At 38.0% G+C, this 19,182-nt stretch overlaps 1 protein-coding gene across 12 annotated transcripts in view; it reads right to left on the bottom strand.

The window, feature by feature from the left end:
* Positions 1 to 19,182, bottom strand: part of ZNF536 (zinc finger protein 536) — a 619,087-nt gene that overhangs the window by 579,172 nt on the left and 20,733 nt on the right. The window contains exon 1 of one of the 12 annotated variants that reach the window (XM_043986062.1): positions 9,688 to 9,803. The exons of the other annotated variants lie outside the window; for them this stretch is intronic. The gene's annotated coding sequence lies outside the window, so the exon portion shown is untranslated. Of the gene's footprint in view, positions 1 to 9,687; positions 9,804 to 19,182 lie in introns of those variants that run through there. 12 annotated transcript variants of the gene reach the window in all.

Genomic DNA, 19,182 nt, shown 5'->3' with positions numbered 1-19,182 from the left:
TGCAATGAATAGGCACCAGGAGTGTCTCAAGAAGCAGATGGGTGCTACTTTGTTTATAAAAGATCAACAGAATATTTGCCTGTAAATGAAGACATATAAGCTATATGAAACAATTATGTTAAAATGGGGAATGTTTCAAAGCTAATTGTAATGGTCTTTTAAGATCTGAATTCCTCATTTCTTACTGCATGCTAAAATATCATTTTAGTTTTGGGTCTTGATTGATATAATTACCAAAATGACAGAAAATTAAAGTAAATGCTGTCACTTTTACTGTTGGAAACGTTGTCACTTTATCACTTGTTTACAGTTGTGCCAATACTGATAAGTGAATATTTTTCAACATGTATAAAAAATGTGACCTCAGTCTCCCAGGAAATTTCCCAAGGGCCAACCCCAAATGTTAAGAGCACAGGTTAAAATGTGAAGTTCCCGACTTCAATCTAGCAGCATCAAAAATAGTGCCTCTTTTCTCTAGACCCTACTCTGGAAATATCTGGTTACTAATGAAATTCTCAGTGTACCTTAAAGGAAAAAGTAAAGACAGTATCTCTTTAGATTTGCCAGAGGAACTCAGGATCTTTCTGTACAGTCATATATGTCTTAGCCAAAGCAAGGCTGGTTTAGACTCCAACATTCTATTTTCCTATATTATATTAGCAATAATATGAATTAGATAACTATTCATGGAAAATGTGATTAAGTATATGTTGCTATTGCCAATACCAAATCATGAAGAAAGGGCATTACTATGAATTGGTTTTAGCATGAATAGCAAACGACTGGTCTCATTTTTTAAAAAATCTTTAATTATGCCAATATTTTCATGATAGATGTGCTGATACTATGACCCACCAATAATCAAATTGGCTGTGGTAAAAAATGAGGGACTTGCAAAAGATATTACAGAGTCTAACTTCTCTACAAATCACTTTATAGGCAAATGGAAATCCCAAGACAGCCAGTTATAGCAAGTTAAAGAGCACAAATGCTTCCCATATCCTTGCAATTTTATTGAAAAACTTCAGTCTCCTATATTTTTTTTTTCTTCATCTGGTATTAGACTGTAAGCTCTTTGAGGGCAGAAGCTATGTGGCTTTCTAGTCTTTTTATCTGTGGCACCCAACACAGTACAATGCACATTATAGGCTGCTAATAAATAATTGCTGAATTGAAATGATTAATAAAGTTTCTGTGGAGGCTTAAATCCTGAGCACTTCAGAGAAAACAATGAGAGAAACCGAGAGAGAAAAAACAAAAACAAAAAAGGAAGGACAGAACAAGAGAGACCATGGAAGGCAAATCATCCAATGCACAGAGCAAAAGGAAAAGGACAAAAGAGAAAAGGGAAAAAGCCTGAAGAAAAGGTTAAATACTGTGAACTAACATATCAATATCTGGGCTATGGGGTTTACAAAGCCTAACCCTCCCTCAGTCCCCTTCCTACTCAGTCCCTTCAGAGCTTCATCCTCCTGATGTTAATCAGCCAAGAACAAAATATCAGAGGAGACTGGATGTTGCTGCATATTTCTTCCTTGCTTATCCTGACTCACCAACAATTCCCTTCTGTAAATCTTTAACCCAAATGTACACACAGTCTTGTGTCTATGTGTCTCTGCAGACAGAGAGCTAGCTGCACCCTACAATCCCTGATGAAATTTGTATTGACTCCAAAATCAAAAGCAATGAGAAGAAAATTGGTTCCCTGCCTGACCCGACAGTTGCACACTGCCCTCCCGAAGTTGCAGGGGGAAAAAATAAAAACAACTATTTTTAAATTGCCTCCAGATTTCAATTAATGATATAGAGAGAGTAAGCCCCATCCTCCTCTGATCAGTCTGATCAGAGGATAAAATTATAGAAGTTATACTAAATTCATTATTATAATAACATCAGGCATTTATGCAGCCCCTTCCATACTGGAGGATACTAAATTCCCTTCACAATCTGTGAAATATAGGCAATAAGACAGTGAAGGTCCCCAAGAAGACTGGCTTCCTCTTGCCATGGATTCCGTGTATGCTTTAATGTGCGACTATGCACACATGTGAAATTGTCAGACATGAATTCAATGATGGAGCCCTGATTCTTCTGGGGTAGAATGACATTTTGGTAAATGGCTCCATTTTCTGAATAGTTTTCAGTCCGGGGAGTGCCAAAGCCCTAATGCCTTTTTTCTCCCATCAAGCTTTTCACACCATAAGCTCACAACACGCTAATAATAGTCATAAGACTATTAATATTTTTAAAGCAACATAGAGGAACCGTCTCCTTTTGAATGAAAGATGATATATCCCCATCTTCTATCACTGCCCCTATCTTGAGCAAAAATGCAAATTATGCCACTCGGTGCTAAATTATGCTAGATATTTCATAATGTGAATTAATACCCACTGGAGACTAGGCTGAGATCATCAAACTCATTTCACATAAGACAACGAATTTAACCACCCATGACTCAATGAGCAAGAAGTTAACATGGTATCAAGCAATACCAATCACTCTAAGGTAGACTGTTTTTAAGGAAAATATCCAATTTAAGGACATGTCATTCCTATTGCTTATGTTGTATGTGCCCTGTATAAAAAAAAAAAAACTTCCCCTGATTTCACCAGATGGCAGAATATATAATATTCAGGCTTTCAGTTCAGATGATGAGAGAAATCATTTGTATGGAAGATCCTGTTACATTTATTTACCATCATCTCAAAAGCCCAACATGTTCTATTTAAAAAGTAAAAAACCTTCTTTTTGCACTGATGTGCTAACAAAAATGACGGTGTTTAGCTGCTTGGGAAAATCGGCACATTTGGGAAACTGACCCTCTGCCAGCTGAAACAAAGGTCTCCTTTTAAATCTGCATGGGATGGTCCACACCCCCCAGAGAAGGTCTGGCTGATTCGCTTGTGCAAACCCGGAATGATCAAATATGAAGAGGAGTCGGTGAAAATCAAAGGGACTCAACAGTGCAATACCAAATGTACCCTTAATACATTTGAACAATAACGCATGCTGTGTTCCTACTCTGGAATAACATCATCCATATGAATCCTAGGAATGTAGTATATCTGACAGTTTCTCTCACCCACCCATAACATTCTTTCCTGTCTCATTGTAGCTGGCAAAAAAGAATTCTGTAATTGAGTGGTACAGAACATGTGCCCTCCCTACTAGAAGATGACAGATGGATTATAAAAACTTCAAAGCAGAGCATTTGGAGCACCAGGGGAGAGATAGTGGGTATTTGAACTCTCAGTCTTTACCCAGGAGACAATGGCCCGCTGACATGGTGCATATATCAAGGAATGGTGTAACTAGATAGACATAATCTTTCTTTTCTCTAAGTATTTAACATTCTGTTAGGAACAAGTTTCAGCCAAGCTAAAGTGCACCTCATCTTAATACTAATCATCAGAGCCTGATGGCTACATGCCCCCTTTTTTCAATTTTGGTTAAGTCGGCCCTTTGCAAACTGATTTTTTTTTTTTTAGTAACAAGGGTAGACCCTGCATTTAAAAAAAAATAGAAGTAGAAGGGGGGGAAAGTTTAAATGAAATGACAGTTTGGACTTAGCACCTTTGGGGATTCACTAATCTGATGAGGCCTTGAACAGAGATTGCTTCCCTGGCCTGTGACTAAGTGAGGCTTCACACACAGAACCTGCAGTCCACATCTCTGTCTCTGTCTCTGTCTCTGTCCTTTCTGTCTGAATCTCAATCTCAATCTCTCTCTCTCTCTCTCTCTCTCTCTCTCTCTCTCTCTCTCTCTCTCTCTCTCTCTCTCTCTCTCTCTCTCTCTCTCTCTTTTTCTCTTCAGAGCTTCAGCCCCACTGCTACAACTCACCTGAGTTTGTCTGTAGCTGCCACACTGAGCCCATGAAGAGAGAGTACTATTTGCCATCTCTATGCCTGAGTTTCTAGTAGCCGCTATCCCTCCCCTTCACAAAAGCAGGATTTGGGGAAATACCCACAGCTGTGGAATAAAGGCCTCTACCCCCGCCAAACTTCCGGCTTGGTTTTCTAGCTGCAAAGTACAATGAAAACAAAGGAGTGAGTTAAGCAATTTTTAAGTCATTTTTCTTTAGCCCAGCTCAAGCCGCTGGTCAGTGGGATAGGGAGGAAGTTGGAATATCAGAACAGAGCTCACTAGTGAGGACACAGCTTTAAATATATTAAATACATCTAGAGTACCTGGCAAAAGTCACCCCAACTCTCAGGAATATCACTCCATGCTAATGTTCAAAGAGTAAAATTACTTGAGTTGATGTGATGAATTATAATCCCCCAAAATCCTTAAATTTTCTATGTCTCTTAAAATTTTGATAGAGACATAAAATGGCTTATAGAATTCTAATTATAGCAACAGACTTCAAAAATGTCTCAATGTCAGAGATTAGTGAATCAAAGGCACATTCTAAAAATCAATTCCTCCTTCTGAATATTAACCATATTTATCATTCACCCTACCCCCAACACCAGCTACCACTCTTGTGCCCCATCTCCATGGACCACAAAGAGCTCTTTCCTAAGACTAATTTACTAATAGCAAGGATACCTTCCTCTTAAGGGGGATGTGTTTACAAGTGAGTAACAGAGTGACAGGGACAGGATGGCACACTGAGGCCAGTAGTGACCAGTCTTAAAATGAATAATAATACTCATACTCATTATTATTATTATTATTATTATTATTATTATTATTATTATTTTGTTCTCATCTTCATGGAGCTCAGGTATTATTATTACTCTGGTTGACATTATTATTATTATTACTATTTTAATAGTAGTTTTCCCCTTTCTTACAAGTATTAAATGGTGCACTTTTTAAATATTGTGAATTAATAATAAATTGTTTTGAGAATTTTTTTCAAAATCCCAAGTCACTTAGGATAACTGGAGAATCAGCTCTGAGATGTTAGAAAACCAAATTCAAAGATCATTTTCTACATTTAACCTATTTTCACACTGGTCAGTAAAATGTATTTGTTAGAAAAACAAATACAGTGAGAATATAGTGTTTTGTATAATAGCTAACATTTATGTAGCACTCTAAGGCTTGCAAACCCCTGCCCACACTCTCTCATTTGATCTGGCCTTCTTGCCAAATAACGAGAGAGGGGAGATCCAGAGGGGGAATAAGCCTGTATTTTGGCAAATATTTTAGCCATTGATTACCTGATAACTTCTGGTAGCTCCTTAAAATTTTCTGAGCCTCAGTTTCCTCGTTTGTTAAAAGCAGATGATAATATATGCACAAGCTTCAACGAAAGGAAATCATGAATGAAGTGAAATCATAAAGGTAAAGAGCTGCGGAACCTGAAGGCACCATCAAAATGTAAGCTATGAGGGGCAGTTAGATGGCGCAGTGGATAGAGCACCGGCCCTGGAATCAGGAGTACCTGAGTTCAAATCCGACCTCAGACACGTAACACTTAACTAGCTGTGTGACCCTGGGCAAGTCACTTAACCCCAATTGCCTCACTAAAAAAAAAAAAAAAAAATGTAAGCTATGATGACAATGTTTGGATCAATGCATTAAGAAGATTACTGTGCCTGCATTTGTATAGGATGGATTAGAGAAGGCAGAGAGATTCCAGCCAAGGAGATCAGTTGGAGGTTGCTGCAATCATCTATTGCTAAGGGCGGTCCCAGTCAGGAGCAGGTGGCAGTGGGAATGTGAAGGGAGCATAGATGAGAGACATACCTGAGGTAAAGGCAGTAAGAAATGGCAAGTTCCTTAATGGTTTTTTTTTTAAATAGCAAATTTAATTAATAATAATTTATTAAGCAGCCACCTACAAGATACAAGGTACTGTGGTAGGCCAGAAAATACAAAGACAAAGATGAAAAACAGTACCTGCCCTCAAGTAGCTTAAGATTGATTATGGGTAGGGAGGAATCAAAGAAAACTTTTTTTTAAGGGGGTGGTGGGGAATGAGGAAGAGGATTTTTAAAAATCTAATTAGCTGTTTTACTTACAGCTATAAACAATCAAAGCTTTCATGGTTTTGGATGTGGCTGTGTCGAAACAGTTCAAAGAAGAGTGGATCCGGAACCCTTATGGAGGGTCTCTGTTAGTAAGCCAATGCCAAGAGAATCCTCAAAACACAAGACAGGGCCTGAATCTCTGGTTTAGTTATTGGCTACCTACACAAAACATTTAAATTAGTCTAGTCCCCATTACTCTGGGGTATGTAGATCCTACCTTTTATCACCTTAGGAGTCTTTGCACAGGCTCTCCTGAGAAGAGGTTCACCTTAAGGTTACTGGAGGAGGGTCAACAGTCAAGGTCCCCAGCAGAAATTTGAGGAAAACTTCCGAAGTGTCCCTAGAGATCTCTACTCTAATCATTAAGACTAGTTCATCAATTTAGTGAACATTCTTGTGTTTTGCAATAAAGCATAATTTTTTAGCAATTTGACTTTGAAACAAAACTATAAACATCACAGAACTGTAAGGCATTAAGGAGGATATTGTTTAGACATAACGGGCACTGTTGACGATAATTCTTATAACTTGCTCTCTAAATATTCTTTATAAATTTAATTGGTTTGCTATATTTGAAATTTTTTTCTTAACCTAAAAATAAGACTAAGAGACTAATTTCAACCGAGATAATGAGGAACCTAATAAATAGGCTTTAGTATGTTGTATAGAAGTATAATGCTCCTTGCCTAGTCAAATAGCAATACATATTCTCATTATACCCTCTCCAATACAATCCAACAAATGTATTAAGCACTAATATATGCTAACAATGTGCTAGGTTCTGAAAAGACAAAGACAAAATAAAAATATTCCCTGTCCTCAAAGAGCTTACATTTTACTCTGGAAATATAATATGTCAGCCACTAAATATGGACATAATACTTTGAGGAGAGAGTTTATTATCCATGTATACCACGTAATATATGTTTTATATATGTACATCTGTACATACACATATATATAGTATAGCATAGTAGCAAAGCAATGGATCATTTAAAACTGTATGTAATACAAACTCATCTTTATTTACCTTCAGATTGCAAAGACACCCAATTAACACTCTTATCAATACTCACCTTCCTTCCTTTCAAGATCCCAAGTGCTCCCAAAGTTGCATTCTACTCTGAATGGCCCACTCTTAAGAACTAGCAATGGAGAGCAGGCCATTGCCTGTGACTGAATATTCAGCTGAATGTGGGATCAAACTACCTAAGTCTTGAGGCAATGTGGTATAGTGGAAAGAATGCTGGAGAAAAGGTTAACAGACCTGGGTTCAAATTCCAACTGGGCCATTTACTACCTCTCTAACTTTGACTCCTGCTTTCTGGATTAGTGACTGCTTCTCTCAGACCATTTTTTTAGAAAAGTCACAGTCATCCTTAACTTCGCTCCTTCCTTTCTGATCACAGCCCTCACAGCATCCTTGCCCACTGCCTAGCTTGCCCCTTCCTCTCTCCTCTCCAGTCCTAAAAAAATGAACCATGAGGGGCAGCTAGATGGCACAGTGGATAAAGCACCGGCCCTGGATTTAGGAGGACCTGAGTTCAAATCCAGCCTCAGACACTTAACACTTACTAGCTGTGTGACCCTGGGCAAGTCACTTAACCCCAATTGCCTCACCCAAAATAATAGTAATAATAATAAACATTTTTTAAAAAACAAATCATGAATTATGATCAAATCAATTCTGCCATTGTTCCTGGATAGAGTGCATCAATCTGTTTCACTCATCTACCCTGTTACTGTCCAGATCAAAGTGCCCCTCCTTGACCACCACTTTCCTATATACGTTGTCTCCTCCATCAAAATGTAAACTCCTTTAGAGTAAGGACTATCCTTGTTTTTTTTATTTGTATTGGCCGGTGATTTATACATGAAAAGTGTCTTATAAATGGCTTCTTTCACCATTTGTTTCATTTATTTTTAATCTCTCTAAGACTCAGTTTCCTCATCTGTAAAATGACAGTTAGAGTAGATGACTTCCATTTGTAGCTATTATATAATATTCTTTGATTTCTGGGTCAAGAGAACAATGTTCCAAGAGTTCTTGGAGCTGATACCCAAACACATACCTAAATAATGACTGAGATCAAAGCTAAGCAATTTTTTTGTGTGTGTCACCAGTCCTTCCACTCAACACTACTAGTAGACCTTTAAAATGCTCCTTCATCTGTGGTTAAAGGAGGAAGATCATGACAGCACCCTCACCAGTCCAAACAAACCATTAATCTTCACCAAGATTCCTTTCAGAACATTCCATCATAGAACTAAAAGATCCACATAACAAATCATAAGTGAGGAACTTTGCAGTGACCCTAAAGAAAAACAGCACCCCTGCAGCAAGCTAAAGATGTATTTGCTTTGTCACACGCTACCATTCTGTCCAAGTGTTCTACTAGGATAGGTTGCAGCCATGTGGGTAAACCTTTGTATCATCCATTAGCATATACATTTTTTCCTCCATAAAACACAGACTTTTGTGCCAACAAGAAGGGAAAAGGGGAGAAGGGCTAGGATCTTTGAAGGAGGCCTGTCGCTAGAAACCCTTTTTAAAGTGCATTTTCATCTTTTCTTTTTACAGTGATCTTCTGCCATGGTGGAATGTAAACACGGCAGGAATAGACAGAATCGCGAATTAAGGATTTGGATGTCTTCCTTTAGAAGTAATCTTCAAAGAATGTGCATCCCAAACATCAGAGTGACTCGACAAGAGCTAGAGCTGCTAGCAGGCTGCATGTAAAACCGTTCGGGTCACACCTATTATTACCAGTTGGGCCCTGAATTGCTTTTCAAAATCAATAGAAAACATGTTCTTGTCTCGTCTATTTGGCAAGACAGTGGGCTTGGGAAGAGTTATCTTTGGTGGAAGGAGAAGAAGCCCTGTAAAGGATGCCCCTAAGAATATTGCCACATTTAGCAACTACTTAAGTCAGTATGCCAGAAGCGAGAGCCGCCCAAGCAAGGAAATAACTCCAAAGCTGTGAGGTTGTCCTGAGACTGAATCTTTGGAGGGCTGATGAATGGAGAGGGGCAACAGTTTCTAAATTGTATTCATCCCATCCTGGGTTGGGCCAGAATCTCCCAATGAGTACATAACTCTCCAAATTTACCACTCCTGTGTTCTGATTAAATGGAACCAAACCATTGTCCTTGAAAATCAGAGTTTTATTTCAACTTAACATTAATACTCATATATTTGGGAAAGGAGGTGTAGGTTTGGGTTTTGTTGGGTTTCATTATTTGTGGGGTTTTTGAGTATTATAGATTTAGATTATGGGGAAGAGAGCTTAGAGGATATTTAGTCCAACATTCTCCTTTTACATCTTTTAAAGCGTTTAACCTGATCCCAGACTATCTTTCCAGTCCAATTGGACCTTGCTCCTTCTCCCATGCTCTATGATCCAGCCAAACTGGCTTCTTTCCTTTCCTTATACATAACACTAGCTCTCCTAACTCCATGACTTTACACTGGCTCTCCTCCAAGCCTAGAATGCCCTCCCTCTTCACTTTTGCCTCACAGAATCCCTTCCTTCCTTCCTTCCTTCAAGGTGCAGCTCAAGGACCATTTTCTCTATGAATCCTTTCCTAAAACCACTCCCCAAGGTACCACTGCTATCCTTCCCAAACTACTTTGTCTTCAACTATTTTGTGTTTACTTGTATTTTTTCTCATCATTCTGTACATATACTTATATAGTTACCTCTTGTCTTCCTTATTCACACATAAGCTCTTTACAAGTAGAGATCATTTCATTCATTGCATTTGTATCCCCAGAGTATCCCTCAGTACATAGTAGGTACATAAGAAATGCTTGTTGATTAATGGATTGCTTGATAGGTGAAGCAAACGAGGCCTGGAAACATTTAAGTAACTTTCCAAGGTCATCTAGATAAGAAAAAGAAAGAATACTAATTTGAACACAGGTTTTCTGATTCCAAATCCAAGGTTCTTTTCATTATATAAATTTAAGTGAACAAACATTTATTAAGTGCTTACTATGTGTCAGGCACTGTGATAAGGTCTAGGGATACAAAGAAAGGCAAAAACCAAATAACAAAACAGTTCCTGGTCTCTAAGACTTCACAGTCTACTGAGGGAGACAACATGTAAACAATAAGATATAGCACAAAATGGATCTATGACTACAAGAAAACCTGTTCATCAATGTAATGGAACATTCCTAAATCTCAAAGCAAAACTCATAGAATAAACTGCATCTGATTCTACAAATTCTAAGCAAGAGGAAAACTTTCAGGATTAAATCTGCACAAAGTATTGAAAAGGCAAACTGTTAAAAAAAATTGAAAAGTGAAAATAACACTCTCGGAGAAGTTATACCCCAATATGGCATCAAATTGAGAACATTTATTAGGTACCCACTTAGTTCTTAGGGATACCCTGTCCTGCCAGCTAAATTTCACCAACTTTCAGAAGGAAAATAAAGCTGAGGAACAAAAGGATGGGTGATCCATTCACTGAAAAGTCCTCCTTGTCAGGAAATGAAATCTAATAGGCACTAGAGGAAAACAGCCTCTCATAACTAATGCTGGCAAAGGTCAAAAGTCAAACATACCTGAGGCAGCTTTAATAACACCTTGTCCTGGGGCAGCTAGGTGGCGCAGTGGATAGAGCACCAGCCCTGAAGTCAGGAGGACCTGAGTTCAAATCTGTTATCAGACACTTAACACTTACTAGCTGTGTGACCCTAGGCAAGTCACTTAACCCCAATTGCCTCACCAAAAAAACAAAAACAAAAACAAAAACAAACAAACAAAAAAATAACACCTTGTCCTACTTGTTCCATTGGGAGATTATGAAGAGATCGTCTAAGTTCTATGGAATGTGAAGTTTCTATGATTAAAGTTAAAGAGATCCTTCCTTCTCTATCACATATGTTGACCGATTACCTCAAGAACAGCTATATCTTTCAAGGATATCTGCCTTCTGAAGATATATTAGCCTGCCCTGCCCTACCCTGCCTCATTTATTGGCTTTTCTTGAAAATGTTACAAATTCTTAAAAATCACTTGCAAGCTTTTCTATAAATTACAGTCATTCTACTTTCATCTTCTATTTATTTCCTATTTGGTTTGAATTTCAGACACAAAGATTAGGTAACAGAGCCACATGTTGCTTTCGTTTAAAAGGAGCCTGGTCAACCCTGCCCAACTTGAAAACCTGGCCTGCCAGAAACAATTGTCTGAGAGAAACAAAGAGGGGGGAGGTTCAAAAGAATGAATTACAGAATTTCACCTCTTCAAAGAGGGGTTCTTGACTTTGCTTTCTACTAGGCAAGCAGAGAAATAAGCTCTACATCTTTATGAAAAAAGGATGCTGGGGGGGAGGGAAGGAGAAGGAAGGATGATCAGAGATTCCAGGGAAGATCTGGCTTACTTGAAAACTGTGGCTAGAGCACTATTGTCGAGAGAATTTCAACTAAAACAAGAAATAAGTGATAAGGTTGTCAGTTCATCAAGTTCATAGATCTAGGGACCTGTGAGGTCATCCGAACCAATGCCCTCATTTTACAGATGAAGACCCAGGCAGATTAAAGGACCTGTCATCAATAGTAAGCAGCAGAGTTAGGATTTGAACCCACGTCCTCTAACCCCAGAGCTAGGGTTATTTTCATGAGGATATTTAAATAATTTTCTCTTCTCTTTGTCTCCTATCCCTGCTGAATTAAAGTTGTACTTGTCCCCTTCCCCACCTCTATACTCTGTAACTTTAGTACAGATGTTCTCTGATAGGCCATGTTCTTAAGATAATCTAGAGAAATGACCTTGCAGAAGACAAGTGATTGCCCCAGGTAACACTTTAACCGGGCAGCACAATTCAACAAATCCACCAGGCATTTATTAGTAATTGCTAGCATTTCAACGGGTAGCTAAGTGGTACAGTAGATAGAGCACTGAGCTTGGAAAGAGGAAGACCCATCCTCATGAGATCAAATCCGGCCTCAAGCACTTACTAGCTGTGTGACCCCGGGCAAGTTACTTAACTTTGTTTGCCTCAGTTTCCTCATCTGTAAAATGAGCTGGAGAAGAAAAATGCAAACCACTCCAATATGTTTGCCAAGTAAACCCCAAATGGGGTCATAAAGAGTTTGACTGAAATGACTCAATAACAAAAAGCAAAGTGCTTTACATGTTTACTCAGGGAGGTTGAGGTTAAATAACTTGCCCAAGGTCACACACAACTAGTAAGTATTTAAAATTTGAAATCATGTCTTCCAGACTTCTAAGTTCAGTCTATCCATTGTGCGGCCTTGAACAAGTTCTACACTAGGTGCTGGGGATCCAAAGATCTTTTTAAGGGTACAATCCCTGCCCTTAAGAGGCTTACTTTAATTTTAATAGAATCATTTGTAACTTTTTCTAATTTAAAAAAATCTTTTATGGCCAAGAAACACATTCTTAGTGAGTTCTGCACTACCCAAAAGTATCAGCTTTCAAGCCTGTCAATTTGGAGTTATCCATGAGTACAGCCTTAATTTAATTTTTCTTTAATTAGATTGATGTTTTTTCTCACTGTTTGCAAAAACTTATCCTCTTGAGTCCAAAATGCTGCTGTCTAGTTAGTTTCCAAGGATAATATTTCACAAGAGCCTCAGTAACCAAATGAGAAATGATATTTAACCTCACTGCATCCACTCACCCATTTCATTCATTTATTCGAGGGATGATTGAACACCTACTATGGGTGCTCATATTATTATCCACCTATTATCACCCTGTGGTAGACCCTATGGGGGTATCAAAAGAAACATGAAATCCCTGCCCTTAAAGCACTTACTTTCTAACACATACTCTGAATCAGAAGGAATATCTTGCTGGATGCATGGTTTGTAGAAATATACATTTATTTTTGGAGCCAGAGGACCTGGATTCGAATCTTGACTCTACTGCTAAATCACTGTGTGACCCAGGAACATCAGTTTCGTTTCTCGGTTTCCTCCTCTGTAAAATGCCCATGTTGGACTTCAGCCCTTCCCCTCTCTGGACCTCTGTCTCCTGATCTATACAATGAAAGCATTGGGCTAGGTTATCTCTCAGTTCCCTTTCAGTACTAAACCCCATGGATGGAAACAAAAATGAAGGAGTATAAGTATAAATGTTGCATTATCTTACATTTCTGTAGGAATGATTGGCTGTGGGGTTTCCTTAAGGGGCAGGGGGATGGAAAGGGAGAATTTCAAATACTTTTAGTAAATAGGTCCTTCAAGTTGTATAAGTATCATCAAATATCACAAGCTATGAGCAACTTGTGAAATAGGATGTCACATAGGATGCTATAATGCTATAAAGTCCCTTCCTCCCCACCCCCTTTCCTGTAATTATTTTCTGTGATTTGAGTATCTCATTGAAGACAGTGGGGTTACTCCACCTCACTCATCAGTCAAATGAGTGGCAACCAATCAGTGTGCCAAGATTGCAATATTCTCTGGGACTCCAGGACTACTCCTCTGCCCGGGATTCTCCCATCAAGTACTTCCAAAGATGAAAACTTAGCACAAGCAACAACTTTTATCCATGTTAATCAAGGCCCCACACAGCTGGCACTCAGCGGTGACAAGGAACCTAACGTGAACACTCCGTGCAGAAAGTACTGATGGGTGAGAGGCCTGGTGATGCCATGTGGCCAGTCCCAGAAAAGGAAAAATAGGCAAGAAAATGAATTTGGCAGCTACTGAAGACTGGCTGATGTGAGCCCTAATGGAACAAGCAAAAGTTACCCAAGTTCACATCAAGAAGAAGAAGAAGAAGAAAGAAGAAAATTCTTTATTAGTCATTCCCCGAAGAGGGAAAAGGCCTTCTTAGCCACCAGGGGCTACAGTATTTGATAAACACTGAGGAATTGTATTCTGAGCTTCCATCACAATCAGTCACTTGTTAGCTATGATGGGGGAAACTATCAAAATGATATACCAGGTTGGACTAGTCCATTGAACCCAGTGTTCCACATATAACACAAACCAAGGGATGTTTCATTAGAAATCCTCTAAAAGATAAGCGTGTACTCCACAATTCTACAACCCTCAGTCTTGGGCAAGTCACTTCACCTCCAAGGACCTGAGTTTCCTCATCTACAAAAATAAAGTAGTTGAACTAAATGGCCAGAGATCCCTTCCTAAATGTAAATCCAAATGATCCTAAGATTCTTCCCTTTTTAATTCACAATGGCTTTATCATACAAATAAAAAGTGTATCCAGTGACCCTGGGCAAGTCACTTAACCCCAATTGCCTCACTAAAAAAAAAAGTGTATCCAACCCCCTCTTAAACTAATTTATATTTTCAAATGGCCTAACAACTCCAATCTATTCTAAATCTCTTTAATATTCCCCTCCAGTAGTTCCCAAGAGAAAAGAAAAATAAGAATCTAAAATAAATGGAGAAGGAGGGGGAGGAGGGAGAAATCTCACTTGATTAGCACCAAGGATAGACCTGTCCTTAGAGTGAACATTCAACCTTGTAGGGTGTTCAAATAGTTTTTATTTCTCCCTTCTCTTCTGAAAGGACTACTAGACAAATAGGATCATTAGCCAAATGATTCCAGAGGGGATGCTACTCAAAGGATTCAGAAGGCCTCAAGGAAAGGAGAGCTAACTAAGGAAGGGTCCCTCTCGATGCCACAGACCTTTTACCCAAATGTAGAGAAGGTGGAGATTTTGAGGGCAGACATTTGAATTCTGAAATCTTCCTGTAATTATAGCTTTAGTCATGAAAATGCATACAAGTTCACAGGGTGATTAATATGAGCACGCTTCTCCAAGTGCAAGTGAGTTGTCAATAAGACAATTAAGCTCTGTCAATAATATGCACTGTATGTTATTATCTGCTATTCTAAATCTCAGGCTATTGTGATCTCTGAAAAACAAAAGAGAACAGCCAGGAGTGAAATAAATACTTTTGCACTAGTGAGATATGTAATTCTCCACTAATTTGATGGCACAGTACCTGTAAAGAAAAAAATGGATTGCTCTTAAATATCACATAAATAACTCATGGAAATGAAGAATGAGATTCTTCAGAAGAGACTGTTACAATAGAAAATTAGCAATTCTGTGCATAAAGCAAATCAATTACTTATATCACATGACCCAAGTCAATAGAGGGACTTGATAGGTGCTACCATTGACTTTAATCAACCAACAATCGGTGTTCATGAATCAGAAAATCTAAATTCTTTTTAAGAGAGAGAGAAAAGAAAGGAAAGATTGAGGATGAAGGGAAACCTGTCATTTAAAAGAATAAAACATTCCAGTAAAATTGATGAATGAATTCCTAAAAATGATATATTTTGTGAAACTGTACATTGCCTTTAGCTGCAAAGAACAACCTCTAAATACAAGTAGCAATGCTAAATTCTTCCAATGTTTCTAAGACAAAATCTCACACAAATCCAATCTCTACATATTCATGGAAGGCAGCACCACTTCCCTCTCTTAAAAATGTTTTGTACAATAAAATAAAAGCCTACATTCAAACCACTACTTGTTGACATTATAGAACTTGAATAGGAGTTAGGAATAAAGAGAAAGTTGTCTCCAAATTAATGAGCCAGATATAATAGTACCGTGTCAAAATATTGATTTGATTCTATTCTGTCTATTGTTAGCAATCTGCATTTAGTTGAAGAAAATATAATTTTTTCATTATACCTAGCATTGGTAATTATTACATTATTTTCTGTTTATTATGGGTAAGGGAGCTGATCTGTCACTTTAGGGATTAATATAGAACAAGTATATGCTAATTTGTGACAGAGACAAAAACAAAAATCTGATGGGACCTAACAATTTTAGTAGCTGAAACATTTCTTAGAGGGGAAAAAGACCTGCTCAAAGGGAACTTATAACATATGCCTTATATAAATTCAAGTAAAACTATTTAAATAGCTAAGCCTAAACATGTATCCAACTAACAATACAAATGGACTTTATTAAATATATACTGACACAGATTCCATGAAAACAATATCTACATGATAAGCAAACAAAAATTCAGATACAGCAGAGAGAGAGAGAAAGTTTGACAGGGGCAATCAACAAAAGGGGATTTGTTTACCAGTATCAGTGTTTATTACCTTTCTGAAAAATTTCTTACAATAGTCATAAACACTTTTTTCCTCCTTACTTTCAATTTCTCATAAATTTTGGCTAAGGGCAAATATTTGAGCAACTTTTCTTAAAGTGTAATAAAAGTCATATATTTCTTTCCACAATTTTTCTGTTTAGTCATTTACATTTTAATATTTTAGATCTAAGTTATGATTATGTGACATATGATATATGTATATATGGTACTATTCAGAAGGTTTACAGTTATTTAATGAAACATACTTAACCATTGTGAAATCAAATGATGACAGGGTAAAAAGTAGTTTGAATTCCAAATTATCAAGAAATGCTTTAATTCCCAGGCCAAAAAATGTTATCACTAGTAATAACTTAAAAAGTGGACTATAAATTCCCACTATATGATATAAAGCTCTTAATTTTTATAATGTTGGGTGCTGTTTGTAGGCTGTGAGACTGAAAATCCACAGATGTTACTTCGTGAGTATTCAGTTTCCCTATCTACTAACCAAACTTTTCTAGAAAAGGCACCCTTTACCATCTAAAAAACCATCCTATATACCCTCCCCCAAGATTCATGGCTATTCTCAGAAAGTAAGTGCAAGGCCAGGAAAAATCACACCTACCAGTAGGAGAATGATTTAAGCAATGTGATAAGGATTATGGGAAACATTCAAGTTTCCCTCCCGATTTAACTAAAGATGTGGAGTTAGGGAAAATTACCAATAGGCCATCCTGGGTCATAGCAGCCCTTGAAGATCTCAGCAGAGAGTCTGGAAAATAAAGGAGCCTTAAAGGTCAGCTACAACATGAACTTCTCAGGAAGATCTTGGCCCTGGATAGATGAGAAATCAAGGCATTTGATGGCAACAATAAGGAATATCAATACCCAGGCTGAATTGTCCACAAAGAATCCATTGGACACTGTCCAGGAGGAAAGATCTGCATTCCAATAGGGAAGACATCCGTCCTAGGGCAAAAGTAACTGTGATTACCAGAAATCACTTTCTAATCCCACAGAAAAAGAGACTCTGCCAGGATCTGTCTTTCTAGAAACTCTCTAGACAAAAAAAAAAGTCACTACACTAAACCTCCTCTGCCATCAGGTTTCAAATTTCTCTTCTAGGAATCCCCCAACATAAATCCCACTGTACCCCAGATGCATCTTTATGCCCATGCTTCTTTCCATCCTCAGTTATGGAAGCTTAGAAGAGTGGTTGGATTAAGTATTGTCTGTAAAGACAAGATGTATGTGTGTGGGGGGGGTGGTGGTGAATAAGTGATCTTACCAGCAACTTTCTTTGACTCTTCAACCATAGCTAGTTGCTGCATCATAGGATTCAGAGGTAGAAGGGACTTTGGAATTTTTAGGGTCCAAATCCTTAATTATCTTTTCTTTCTTTTTTTTAAAGCCTTAGAAGGGAATGAGTATCCAGGAAGAGATGGTAGACAACAATGCCAAAGGCTATATAGAAGTCAAAGAAGATGAGGATGTTATTTTATTTTATTTTATTTATGTTTTATTATTTTGGGGGGGCAGGGCAATGAGGGGTTAAGTGACTTGTCCGGGGTCACACAGCTAGTAAGTGTCAAGTGTCTGAGGCTGGATTTGAACTTAGGTCCTCCTGAATCCAGGGCCGGTGCTTTATCCACCTAGCTGCCCCAAGTCCTTCATTGTCACAGATGAAGGTGAAGCCAAGAAAGATGAAGAGACTTGTCTAAGATCATACATATAGCTGTCTGCCTATTTGCTTATTCAGTCACTCATCTATTCACCAGATAAATATTATTTGGCATTTATGAAATTCAAAATCTTAACTATCCTTCAGTGTCCAGTTCAAGTCTCACTTCCATATGAAACTTCCTGTGGCCACTCAGACAACAGTGATTTTTCCCTTCTCTAAGCTCTACTAGCATTGATTTTCTGTATTATTGGGCTCTTTTTAAAAGCCATGTTTGACATCTCTTATGATGTTGTCTTCTCTCTTGTTTTTTTTTAATTTAATTTTTCATACATATATGTACATTTTGTTGTTGTTCAGTAACTTCGATCATGTCTGACTCTTCATAACCCCATTTAGGGTGTTCTTGACAAAGATACTTGAATGGTTTGCTATTTCTTTCTCCAGCTCATTTTACAGATAAGGAAATGGAGGTAAACAGGGTTAAGTGACTTGTCTGGGGTCACACAGATAGTGCCTAAGGCTGGATTTGGACTCAGGAAGATAAGCCTGTCTTGTCTTCAGGCACTCTACACACTGTGCCACCTTAGCTACCCCAAATATGGACATGTATGTATATGTGTGTAGACATGTGTGTATAGACATGTATATGTGTAGGTGTATGTGTGTATGTGTATTATATGTATATATGTGTTTATATAAATTTTCTATTACCTAACTGGATTGTAAGGAATTATGTCTTATACTTTGGTACTTCCCAAAGCCCCCAGTGCCTAGCACATGGTAGCCATCAATAAACATTAGTTAAATGAATTTATTATTGAATGAATAATCTCTGGGGGGAGGCAAAAAGGTACTCATGTTGATTGGATGGATGCATTTGGCAAAAGTAATCTGCATTCAGCTTTTTTATCTTTGTGAGATGGATGGATGGATGGATGGATGATAGATAGATAGATAGATAGATAGATAGATAGATAGATAGATAGATAGATAGATAGGTAGGTAGATAGATAGAAGATAGATAGATAGATAGATAGATAGATAGATAGATAGATAGATAGATAGATAGATAGATAGATAGATAGATAGATAGATATAATAGTGTGATAGACTTGGAGGTGGGAAACAAGTTCAAATCTTATCTCTGACATTTATTTAGCTATGTGTCCCCTGTGTTACCTTGGGCAAGTCACTAAACTCTGTGTCTCAGGGCCCTCCTTTATAAAATGGCAATGTGTTTGTCCTTCACTCTCAAAGAGGATCATGACATCCAGAGGTAATATCATGATTTGCAGTGAATTGGATTAAAGTGAGAGAAGGCTGTTTAAGGTCACCAGCCTCACTCAATTTTCCAGAGCCATCTGGGTCCAGTGGCAAGATATACATCAGGACTACTGGAGATGGCCCTGAATATTTGAGGCAATTTGAGT

Source organism: Dromiciops gliroides, chromosome 2 (assembly GCF_019393635.1).
Source record: "Dromiciops gliroides isolate mDroGli1 chromosome 2, mDroGli1.pri, whole genome shotgun sequence".
In the NCBI taxonomy this organism is placed as follows: Eukaryota; Metazoa; Chordata; class Mammalia; order Microbiotheria; family Microbiotheriidae; genus Dromiciops; species Dromiciops gliroides.
The sequence above is the reverse complement of the archived record's forward strand: the minus strand, read 5'-3'. Positions and strand labels throughout refer to the sequence as shown.